The following is a 10018-nucleotide window of genomic DNA, read 5'->3' as shown; positions in this document are numbered from 1 at the left end:
TAGTGCAATGACATAGAGAAATTTTTATTAAGTAAGTTTTGCATTTTTTGTCATGTATTTTTTAAAGTGAGTAGTTCAAACAGCATAACAAGTATAAAATGATTAAAGATTCTATATTATAACAAATTTTAAAAAACGAATTATATTTTATTTATCTTTTAAAAACAAAATTAAACTTTTTAACATGCACATTTTCTAACAAAAACCAGAATAAGTAGAATATGTTCTTTATAAAACTTGAAGAAATTTCATCTTTCATTAGATAGCATTACATAAATCATTATAATTCTTTACTATTGAGAGACATACATTGTGATAAATAAACTGATTACAAAGCAAATCTGAAAATTGATAAGAATAACAATAAAGTTGCAGTGCGTTACGTACTTAAAATCTTTCTCTGTCATTCCAACATTATGAAAAGAATTTGGTAGACTGGCCAACAATTACCCTTATGTAAGTGAAACCCAACTTTAGATAAAGTTGAATACGATCCATAAGAGTGTTACAAAATTGCTTTCTTTCCTATTAATTGACGTAGCAAGAAGCTTAAAGTTTGACCGTTGCGCTACAGAGAGCATATATCCTGTATGGGACTGTGCGTCAAAGACACATTTTTTGGCAAGATTAATGTTAATAGGCGTAACAAAGATCCATGTAAAATGTTTTAAAGACCAGCGTGCGTGTTTTGTCATAATTTCTTTTACATAAAAATTGGGCTATTTGCGACTGACATATATAATGTTTAGTTGCAACAACATAGCCCTTTATACTTAATAATAATACGTCTTCTTTCGACTTCTATCGAGCCCTAATATTAATAAGGAGTGCTACGCAACCCAAGTTGTGACCTTCATATTTAAAATCAGATTAAACACACATACAAATTGGAATATTCAACTACTACTACCATCGCCACCTTCAGTTGCGAAGCTACTATGGATCATCTCATGGAAATGAGATGTATACCTGGGCATTAGCTGTGGTCGGAACGATGTCGCCCACACACACATCATTTCCCCCACATCTCCACGCATCTGATGTGCCCAAAGAAACGGCAGTGCCGATACAGTTTGGGGTTAAGGGCGTTGCAGGTTCTGTCAGAGTGTAGCTATGGATGTTGCAAACCGCCTTAGAGTCGACATCTCCTGATTTTCCCTCAGGGTTGACTCCTGAAGCCTTTCCAATGATTGGGTAGAGCTGCAAGACAGCAGAGGTTTTCCTTCTCCTTTTGCTAACGAGCTCCTCCGAATCAGAAACCCCATTGGCAGCGAAAAACATGCTGGAAATTACTCCCTTAGAGCATGTGAGAGGAAGCGAGCAGTGAGTTTTAAGGTTGCCTTGTCCCCGTACAAGGACAGCCTTTGTGTCGGACATGTACCAGTTATCTCTCTATCAAATCCTTGTCCCAATCGCCTTTCGAGCAGAACTCTGCATTCATAAAGAATGTGTTCCATTGTCTCGTCGTCCTCCATGCAAATGGTATTTTATTTTTATTGCCTCTATCGGGCTACCCGTATTTCTGTGAAGAATTTTTTTCTCTATCGGGCACACTTAAAATTATAGCCTAATAATGTCAGTTTAATTTAAAAAGGGAACTGAAAAATGCAAAGATATATAAGGAAAAAAGCGACTTCCGGCCCAATACTTGTTAATCAAAGAAACGAAACGAACTAGTCCAACATTGCCCATTGGTTAATTTTTTTTTTTATTGGTTCTTGTTTTGTCAAATACTAGAAATGTATGTGCAGAATTTACACTTGATCCGAGATAGGGTGTGGAAGAAATAAAGAATATAAACTTTTTACCAGACAGAGTGAATAGATATACAGATATCTAAATACAACACCAAAAACAATTTTATTGTTAAATTCTAGCTTTTAAACAAGGTTTTGCAAGTAAACTTGAATATATTCAGTTATATGTTATAATGTTATTCGCAAAACCTATATATATATATATATATATATAAAATTTTGGTGTGTAACCAATGCTACTTTTTAATCTTAATTATAGATTTTAAATGTCTGTCATAAGATATGTTCTAGTTGTAGCTCTAGTATTATGTTTGGTTAACACAAACAGACAGAATAAACACTCTAGGGGGAATGGAATTCTACATTATTATCGTTAGTTCCTTTACTTGAGAAAAAAAATCAATGTCTTTGAACTTTTGCAGAAAACATCACTAGAGTCAGTGTTTTATCGACTGTTAATGACTCATATCAAGCCAGAAGATTCTTTATAATTGTCTGAGACATATCTCTTTAAGCGATGTCATATGTGGATTTTGGAAGTTGTTTCTTTTTTAATGCTAAACGAATTAAAAGAAACAAAATATAGATTTCACTGACATATAGTATACTTAGACTGGGCATGGAAATCTTTAGCACAAAAATGTCGTGAAAAACTTCAAAAAAAGTTGAAACAAGGCGTTGTTTTGTAAAGTAGTTATAAGAATTAAAGCTTTTGTTTTAAACTCTAACCTATGCGCTCGGATAGGTTGCAGTGGCCTATGGCCGGCCCTGCAGAATAGCGGCGTATCTTACGCCGTGGGTTGAATATATATATAACAAGTAATCTACTCTATATTCACCCGTCACTAAATAGCAGGGCCGGAATTAAACATTGCGGGGCCCAGTTTGGGTAGGGATACGGATTATAAGTGAAAATTAAGAGTTTATATTAGAAAATACATTCGTCTTTGCATTTTATTCATCCTTTACTACGTACCGAATTACTTTACGAGCCTTGCGTGTAGCGAAGTCATACAGTATATCATAAAAATTCTATTTCCTACATATATCACTCTCAATAGCAAGAATTAACAAATGTTTCAATCTATCTACGAGAATTGTTGACCTCAAGTAATTCTTCATTAGTTTGAGGCGCAAGAAGCTTCTTTCACCAGATTCCAAAATTACGGGATAATGCCGTTTTTTTTTATCGCGCGTAGGATTGGCATTTCCATATTGAATGACACCCCAAAATGACAATTTTTGTCTATATATTTTAGGAGATTTGTACGAGTTTTCTAAAGATTGTAATAATTTCAGGATATTTCAAGGAATTTTTCGTATATTTCAGGAGATTTCCAGGAGCTCCTGGTAAATTGACAGGAGGCCGAGGAAAATATGTTAAACAATGGTTTAATTTAATAATTTATACACCTAGAATTAGCGCGGATCCTATGAAAGTGCGGGGCCCACTGCGGTCGCATAAGTGCGGAGCCCACTGCGGTCACCAAAGGCTGGCCCTGCAAAATAGCGGCGTATGCTACGCCGCCGGTCGACTAGTATATATAATAGGTCTATATATAAGTCTATGATAGCTCTCATTCTTTTCATTCTTTAGAAAGAACACCTCACATAAAAAGAAATGGCAGGCCAATATTTCTAGAAGTCACAGTGGAACAAGGTAACACGTTACCAAGACTTTATGTTTCAGTACTAATTACTGGTGACATTACCCAGAATGTCTGAAGAAAACATTTACATTTCTGAAGAGGCAATGAACTTTTTTCACCTGGGGTTTTCAGTGGTGGCCAATCTTTGCCTGACCACAATGTCCATCGTTTTAAATATCGTCAATGTATCGGTCTTTGTGACACAGGGCCTCAAAGAGCGGGTCAACTTTAACCTCTTCTGCCTGTCTCTTGTGGATCTCCTGGGCGCGGTATCCCTGACTACAGTCGTGCAAGGGTTTATCGCCCACCACTGGAACCCGGAAATGATGGTAGAATGGTATCTATATATTTATGTGGTCAACTGGACTAGGAACCTTTTTTACGATCTTTCAACGGCACTAACAGTCTTCATAACTATTGAAAGGTGCACGTGCATAACTTTACCATTTTATTTCAAATCTAGTTTCATGGCCAGACACACAAAGCAGATCATTTTAGGAGTGGTTCTGTTCGTGGTCATCAATTACGTTCCTATCTTCTCCACGTTTGGACTGGAATCCTCGAGCTATACAGAAAATAACTCAACGGTGACGGTGTTGCTTTATTCCAAGCTGTGTGTCGAGTTACAACGCTACAACGACATAGCCTTTGGTGTTGTTGTGGCAGCGGCTTGCCAATTGTGTATTTTTATATGCGCAGTGTTGATGCACAGAGGACTACGCCAGTCAGTTAAACTAAAAAATTCAAGGCACATTCACGTCGAAGTCAAAACTGGAATAAATGGTCTGTCGAAAAGAGAGAAGGACGTCGTCAGGATGATATTGGTCCTGGCCAGTATGTACCTTGTGTCCACCATGCCTCAGATTGTTTATTGTTGGGCAAGGGTCATTGTTCCTGGGATGGATTCCTATGAACTCAAAAATGTCAATATTATTTTGAGTTACGTAGTGGTTTTCATGAGTAGTACCTACGGGGCGCTGAGCTTCTTTGTTTATTTTTGTTTCAATACCAAGTATAGGTTTACCCTTCGTCAGGTCTGTTGTACTGTTTCTTGATAATGATTGGATTCATTTTTATATTAAAAAACATAATGAGGTTTTTTTTTATGGCAAGGTGTCATTAAGACTTTTAAATAAATGTTGTAAATATTAAATATACCTACCTTCGTTTTAAATCATTAAACATCATCCTTATGTAATTTTTGTTAATTTGTATCACTATCTAGATTTAGAGCTACCAATTGAAGTTTCATTCAGGGCAAAACAGCAACACTACAATGTGTACAGATTGATGTGGTGTAGCCATAGACATAAATAAATATTGACTGGAAAAAGGAAATAACTTCATGTAACTTGATGTATAGGCCTATCTATTGTTGTCGGATTTCCGAATTCTGAAAAGTTGCATGGTCTTCAGTCTTAGAGATTAAACAAAACTACACTGCTGTATAATATAGTCATAGACATAAATAAATATAGACTGGCCAATTAAAGAGTTTTATGAAACGAAAATTTGTGACTTGCAATTTTGTGTACTTTATTATACAGCATTTATGAGCAGTATAAAAGTTAAGTATTCATATCTATACACACCTATATATATTGTAAATAAGGAGGCAGTGTAGTTTTGTTTAATCTCTAAGAATGAAGATCATGCAACTTTTCATATCTTGGAAATCCGAATACAATAGATGTACATGTTTTCAAGTTACATGAAGTTACTTCCTTTTTATTATTATTATTATTATTATAATTTGTTGGTTGAAACACTTTCAAAACGGGTTAGAACGTCTGAATACTTTTAACGAGCAGTTATCAAATGCCAATAGAAGAGACAATGTTTCGATATGAATGAGAAGAGGAGATCATCGTAGATCGTGTACTTTATAACTGTCCGATAGTTGTCAAATTATGATTCGACTGCTCGGGGACGACACTTGCCTTTGACGTACGGTATATAAACATGCACGCATTTCGAGCAACGGCAGTGTTCCCACCCCTGGCTTTTAAAAAGGGAAGATCTGAGACTCTCAAGCCTTCACTTCAACAAAATTTTCGTGATTTTGAAAATATGTAAAATTAGATTAAGTATTTATTTATTTTTACTCTTTTATCATAGTGTTTCTATGAGTAGGCCTATTTTAAATTTGCGTTTTCTCCTTTTTTTTAACAAGTTCGTTTTTTAGAATTTTCTGCATGTCCACAACTTTTGTTATGCCACGGACAGTCGATAAATTGGTCTATTTTTAATGTTAATATTTGTTATTAATCATATTATTATCATTGCGAACGCCGGTATGGACAGTATAGAGGGATTTCTTATGGTCCGACAGTTACGCTGGGCAGGGCACGTATCCCGTATGGGGGACGAACTTATGACAAAAGCAGTCTTTTTTTTGGTGAGCTAAAAGGTGGTCGACGTAACAGAGGTGCCCCACGGAAACGCTTTAAAGACCAGCTTAGTCGCCAACTTGCCTTAGCTGACTTAGAAGAAAGCACCTGGTTGCATGCGGCCTCAGAACGAGACAGCTGGAGGTCACTCACAAATGTCGCGGGATACACATTAGAGACCAAAAGAAAATCCGCTGCCGAAGACAGACGCAGACGGCGAAAAGAAAATCTTAATCGAACACCATCGGACAATGGTTATGCTTGCCCTGGATGAGGCAAAATATGTTGGTTACAGCTGGGGCTGCGTAGTCACGGGAAATACTGCATTCCTCATTAATCTTCGGACTCGAAGACAAGCCTTATTATTATTATTTCGATTTTTATTTTTATTTCGTCTTTTGTATTTGTCAGTGTGTGAATTCAAAATTACTGCCTGGTCGTGCGATATGCACTCTGGACTGCCGTCTCGATAGTCCCGGATTTAAAACCTGTCAGCCGACATCCCCAGCCATCTTTCGGGAGGTTTGGGCCTACTAATATTAATTTCTGGGGAAAAAAAATCCGAAACATGTAAAACAAACCAACAAATAAAAATTCAAACCAGAGAATGCATATTCGAGATATTCGACCTCAGATTGACATGCTGACTACTGTAAATAAAAAAAACGCAAACTAAAACTTTATGTCCATATTACAAGGTCCTCGGGGCTCGCAAATACCAGTACCAGGGAAAAAAAAGTAGGTCAGACAGAGAAAGCGACCGAAAACAACAAGACATTTTTTTTTTAAACTTTAAAAAATAAAAGTGTTATAGGGTTTGTTGCTGAACATAAAAATTATATATGTGTCAGACGCGAATAGCCCAATTTTCAGTAAAAGAAATTACAAAAGTCATTTCTCTATAGAAGAAGTTACGAAGGCTATATAAAATACAATCACAGACCTATATATACTACAATAAATATAGGTTTTTGATTGCTAGTTACGATTTATTTAGGTAGGTGCTGTTTTACTATTACATACCAAGTATTAGAGTTTAGAAAAAACCCAGGTTTGTTTCTTGTGCAGCGCTATCAGCTAACACCGCATATCATCTCTCCATTAGTATATTTAGATCTATAATCTAATTCTAGTCTAGATCTATATATAAAAATCGAATAGATCTAGATAGTAATAGTATAGATTTTATCTTGAGACTAGATTGCCGAGTCTAGCCTATGCTATGCCTATAGTCAGTTTTTATTAGAAAAAAGTCTAGATATTAATAAAGGCTAAAGTTTTTTTTAATTATTAGATTATTAGATATAGACATAAGACATAGATCTAATAATACTGTAATACGTTTACTATACTCTATACTTAATCTACTAAACTAGAGATCTATCTATAGATCTATCTATAATCTAGTCAATCTAGATCTATACAATATTCATTATAATACTTCTACTTATAATGACTTATTTAATAAGTTAGTACTTAGACTTAGATCTATTATAGTTTATTAATAGATTTACTTTTCAATGCCTAGACCAAATAATAAAATTGCGAATGATGTCTATAATGACTGATTATTTTATTTTTTTTTATAATAATAGGCCTACTAAATCTAGGTCTAGACTCTACTTAAATCTAGTCTAAAATAATGACTGTCTAAGACTCTAGATGATTGAGAAGTTCACATAGAGGTGTTTTTAATAATACGCCATGTCGGCTGAAAGTATATAAAGTGCTTTTTTTTTGTAAAAATAAAAAAGAGGCTCCGGTACTCAGTGATAGATTGCCTAACTTTCAACTAATAATAAATTAACAATTAACGTTGAATTACAAGAAAAGTAATCATTTTTCCCGACATTGAAAAAAGGGGCCGGTACCCCGTACCGGTGCGTACCGTCACAAAAATATAAGTATATCTTAATCTTCTTTCATTTAATTTTTTTTGCGGGGTTATTGCTACTTAATACATTGATACCGGATCGATTTAAATAGGGCCTAAGTATACAAGCAGGATTTCAAGCATTGGATAAATTTATTTTTTAAGTACACAGTTTTATGGAAGAGACATTCATAACAAAAGGCTATTCAAAATTGATTATAGTAACACCTTTTTAAGTAATCATTTACAGTTTAAAATCACAACAATTTTTTTCAACAATTATTTTGTGTATGAAATTGTGTATCGGAAAATGCCGGGTACATGAAATAAGCTAGTCCTAAAAAAACAACACAGATCTTGGGTAAAATACTCATCAAATAAAGTACTGTAAATGTGTAGTTTCACGCGCTAGTTTCAGGTCTTTTCTTTTTATAGCCTCTATCGCGTTATATCCCAACTACCCGTATTTTTGTGCAGAATTTTTTTCTCTATCAGGTACACTTAAAATTATAGCTTAATAATGTCAGTTTAATTTAAAAAGAGAACTGAAAAATGCAAAGATATATAGGGAAAAAAGCGACTTCCGGCCCAATACTTTTTAATCCAAGAAACGAAACGGACTAGTCCAACAAACCCTATTGTATCAATTATTTTGGATTAGTCATGTAAGTAAATTTGTAATAGATATGGACTAACAACAATAAATCTGTGCGATTAGAAATATTTTTTACCAATTTTTTGTTTTTGTTTAGCGCGTTTTCATACTTTTAGCTTTCTCGACACGCTATGATCCTATCTCTTGTCCGAGTCAGTTGACAAAGAGGGGTGAATAAGAATAAAGAGGGGGGTATGTGTTTAAATGTTAACCGCGATCGCTTTTTATATGCATTTATTAAAAAGTTGAACGACCTGAATTCAATCTCATGGGCTCATGCCTCCTCAAGCTGACAAATAAACCAATGTTTCATTAAAGTGCTTATTAAATATAAGGTTTTATAGTTATCTATTGTTAATTTCAAACTTTAAAGCTTTTTATTCTACAAAGTATAAAGGGGACTAATTAAAATTATACCACCACATCAGTGAAGTACAATTTCTCTTCCTTATTCGATATCAAACAAAATAATTAATTACCAATAGTTAATTAACTGATTGGTAATTTTGTTTTCATTGATTCTTGTCTTGTCGAGTAAAACAATAGAAGCAAAAAAAAAAAAAAAAAAAAAAGGGCCCCTTTCAGATCTCGTGATCTATAGGGCAGATGTTGTTAAGGTCATCTGTTTATTTGGCCAACGATTAACGATCAAGGTGTTATGTGGCCAGCACAACGGCCGACCGCCTTTACTTTCCCTAACTCAAGTCAGTAGCCTACCCATTAGATTTGGGTGGACTGGTGGACTCAACAATAAAACAATAACTGTGTCAAATTTCAGCTTGCTCCGAGATCGGGTATGTGAGAAATAACGTGTACAAACATTTAACCAGACGGATTGATAGAGTGAGTTGATATAAGTTTAGTAAGAATGGACGGGGCTGTCATTGAAAGTGATTCTATTGAAGGAACAAAAGAGAAATGGAGAAAGTGTGTGTGTGTGTGGTGCGTCAACGATTCAACATGCTAAAGGATAGGGGAAGGCGATGTTCTTGTTCATTCAAAATAATGATTAGTAATAACAAATTGTAGCCTACGTCATAGTTTATCATTTACTATAACACCCAAGTATTTTAGCACAGTGTATTCAATGCAAATATGATAATGATAATGAAATATAGTCCTAAGAATAGAAAAACAAGACGAGATTCTGCTACTACGCTCTTGCGCACACTCCATTGGCTTCCCGTGAAAGCGAGAATCGACTGCAAGGTGGCCACACTTTGTCATCAGTGTATCTATAATAAAGAAATGCCCTTGTACCTTAGCGATCTGATCACTCCATGTTCCTCAGAGAGCCCTGCGCTCATTGGATTCAACGCACCTAGTGGTGCCAGGTTTCTCCCTCAAAAGTTACGGTCTGCCGGCTTTTTCTTTTCCACGGACCAAAGGATTGGAACTCACTTCCCACTGATCTCAGACCGATAACATGCTACACTATTTTCAAAGAGAACATTAATACTTACCTGTTAAAAACTTTTTTAAGAATAGTTTTTTTTTTTAATTTTAGCTCTCGTGTTTATGTTTGTAATGTTATCACATCGCCTTGAGCCTACATTTTGTTTGTTAACAGCGCTTTATAAATACAATTATATAATAAGGGCAAAACACAGACAGTGACTTCAACCTGCTTCAACCTTCAATTGAAGATTTTCATACATGTTGGAAAATCTAAAAATAGAAAAAAAAATTGGTGT

The sequence above is a fragment of the Biomphalaria glabrata genome, chromosome 10 (genome assembly GCF_947242115.1).
Source record: "Biomphalaria glabrata chromosome 10, xgBioGlab47.1, whole genome shotgun sequence".
NCBI classification, from domain to species: domain Eukaryota; kingdom Metazoa; phylum Mollusca; class Gastropoda; family Planorbidae; genus Biomphalaria; species Biomphalaria glabrata.
The sequence above is the reverse complement of the archived record's forward strand: the minus strand, read 5'-3'. Positions refer to the sequence as shown.